The 3,079-nt window shown below is 57.7% G+C and overlaps 1 protein-coding gene across 1 annotated transcript in view; it reads left to right on the forward strand.

Annotated features, from left to right (window-relative positions):
* LOC111644959 (uncharacterized) overlaps positions 1 to 3,079 on the forward strand; it is an 80,064-nt gene that overhangs the window by 3,634 nt on the left and 73,351 nt on the right. The gene's annotated exons all lie outside the window — the stretch shown is intronic.

The following is a 3,079-nucleotide window of genomic DNA, read 5'->3' on the forward strand; positions in this document are numbered from 1 at the left end:
TGTCATGGTTTGCTATGGCAGACACCTTTTGTTAGTTTTGTTTTGGAATTTTGTCACTTCCTGTTTTATTTTGAATTGGTTTCCTTGAGTGTCTGTGTGTTGCTTCTTGTCATAGTCCTGTTTCTGTGTGGTGATTGTCTGCCCCGCCCTAATGTGTTGCACCTGTGTTCAATCATCCTTGCCTCCCTTGTCTATATAGTCCTTGTGCTCCCCTTTGTCTGTGTCGGTTCGTTACCCTTTTGCGTTCACGATTTGTTCATGTCTGTTCATGTCACGTTCACGTTGTGATCAAGTCTGTTCATGTCACGTTCTCGTTTTGCCAATAAACCTGCCTGCACCGTTTCCCATGTGTTGGCTGCATTTGGGTCCTACTTACTTCGCAACCCTGACAGAACGAACCGACCAGAATGGACCCAGCAGTCTACGCCAGCTTCATGGCTTTCTTGGGGGTGCGTCGATCCTCCCAGCCAGCTCCCCTGACGGTTTCCAGGCCCGTTTGTACGCTGGCTGATCCTTTTTCGGACTCGGACCTGGAGGACTCTGACCTGGAGGACCCTGAAATGTCCCCTTTCTGGGGAACTCGTCTGGCTATATTCAGGGGATCTCGTGGAGGCCAAAGAAGGCGAGCTAATTACGGCTCCCGTCGCCATAGAGAGGCTCGGCCTCGGCCCCAGCCCCAGGTTTCTCACTTCCAGCCCAAGCCAAAGACCAAGGTCCACCGCTTCCAGCCCAAGCCCCAGCTACCTCGGTGTCCAGAACCTCTACTCCCCTGTGGGAAGGAGTCCTCGCCAACTACCCTGGCTGACGCATCAGCTGTTCCAGCGTCAGGGGTTCCAGTTGGCGTTTCGTCGGCTCCTGCCCCACCTCCTGGGTCGATCATCCCGGCCGGCGCATCAGCTGTCTCAGCGTCGGGGGTCCCAGTCGATTCCTCCCTAGCCCCTGAATTGGGTGGGCTGGACAAAGTCTCCCCTGCTCCTCCTGTCCTGTCGCCGGTCCAGCTGACTCGAGACTCTTGTTCCCAGTCAGTGGTCCGGCCGATCCCTGCTCCTCGTTCCCTGCCATTGGTTTGGCCGAATCCTGTCCCTCATGTCCAGCTGACTCCTGACTCTGGTTCCTGGTCAGTGGTCCGGCCGATCCCTGCTCCTCGTTTCCTGTCGGCGGCCGCTGCTCCATGTTCCCAGGCGGCGTCGACGACTGTTCCTGTCTTTCCTGTGGTGTCTACGGCCACTGCTTCGTGTTCTCCAGCGGCGTCTACGACTACTCCTGTCCCTCCTATGGTGTCGGCGGCCACTGCTCCGTGTTCCCCGGCGGCGTCGATGACTGTTCCTGTCCCTCCTATGGTGTCGGCGGCCGCTGCTCCGTGTTCCCCGGCGGCGTCGACGACTGTTCCTGTCCCTCCTATGGTGTCTACGGCCCCTGCTTCGTGTTCCCCGGCGGCGTCGACGACTGTTCCCGTCTTTCCTGAGGTGTCGGTGGCCGCGGCTCCGTATTCTCCAGCGGCTACTGGTGTGAGGTCACCACCTCTCCTGGTTCCAGCCATGACATCACCTCCGCTCGTGGTTCCTGCCAGGGCACCACCCCCATTGATTCTTGCCCTGACTCAGCCCATGTGGCTCCTGGTGTCCTTGACTCCTGCCAGGGCGCCAACTCCAGTGTTGCCTGACTCTGTGCCGCCTCCGGTGGTCCTTGACTCTGTTCCGCCTCCGGTGGCCCCTGACTCTGTTCCGCCTCCGGTGGCCCCTGACTCTGTTCCGCCTCCGGTGGCCCCTGACTCTGCGCCGCCTCCGGTGGCCCCTGACTCTTTTCCGCCTCCCGTGGTCCCTGACTCTTTGCCGCCTCCCGTGGTCCCTGACTCTTTGCCGCCTCCGGTGGCCCCTGACTCTTTGCCGCCTCCGGTGGTTCCTGACTCTTTGCCGCCTCTGGTGGTCCCTGACTCTGTGCCGCCCCCGGTGGTCCGGCCGATCTCTGTTCCTCGTGTCCTGACGGTGGTCCAGCTGACTACTGCCCCTGGAACCAAGTCAGTTCCTGGTCGACCTCCAGAGGTGCGATGCCATCCTCCGGCTCGACCTCCGGAAAGACCCCGTCTTCGTCATCGTCCTCCTGCTCGCCCTCCAGAGGGGCGACGCCATCCTCCGGCTCGACCTCCGGAGAGACCACGTCTTCACCGACGGCCTCCAGAACGGCTCCGTCCGTTTGCCCGACCTCCGGGTCGCCCCACTGAACTGCCAAGCCTGTCCATAAGGCCTCCGCCTCGTCCCCCTGAGTTGCCATGTGTTGCCCCTGAGCATCGGAAGATGCTGTCCACTGGCCCCTGGATCCCTCCTCCCGCCCGAGTTTATGTTTTTGTTTAGGGTCGTCTATGATTCGACCCTTAAGGGGGGGATTCTGTCATGGTTTGCTATGGCAGACACCTTTTGTTAGTTTTGTTTTGGAATTTTGTCACTTCCTGTTTTATTTTGTAATCGGTTTCCTTGAGTGTCTGTGTGTTGCTTCTTGTCTTGGTCCTGTTTCTGTGTGGTGATTGTCTGCCCCGCCCTAATGTGTTGCACCTGTGTTCAATCATCCTTGCCTCCCTTGTCTATATAGTCCTTGTGCTCCCCTTTGTCTGTGTCGGTTCGTTACCCTTTTGCGTTCACGGTTTGCTCATGTCTGTTCATGTCACGTTCACGTTGTGATCAAGTCTGTTCATGTCACGTTCTCGTTTTGCCAGTAAACCTGCCTGCACCGTTTCCCATGTGTTGGCTGCATTTGGGTCCTACTTACTTCGCAACCCTGACACTTCATCAGGTGAGAGGTCAAGACAACAGGCCTGAAATGGTTAGGCTCCTTGGGGCGATGGGTTTTAGGTACCGGACCACACAGGAGGTCTTCCACAGGGCCGGTACTTTCTCCAGACTCAGGCTCAGATTAAACAAGTGCATGAGCACAGAGCTGATATGCACAGTCCTTCAGTAATCTGGGGCTGATGCCATCCGGGCCTGGGCCCTTCCTTGTCTTGATCTTTTAAAGTTGACACTTCACCTGATCAACTGTTATGGAGAAGGGGGTGGAAGATGACTGAGGTGAGGATATGGGGGTG

This window comes from Seriola lalandi, unplaced genomic scaffold, assembly GCF_002814215.2.
Source record: "Seriola lalandi dorsalis isolate HSWRI2012SDOR001 ecotype SW California unplaced genomic scaffold, Sedor1 jcf7180002054945, whole genome shotgun sequence".
NCBI classification, from domain to species: domain Eukaryota; kingdom Metazoa; phylum Chordata; class Actinopteri; order Carangiformes; family Carangidae; genus Seriola; species Seriola lalandi.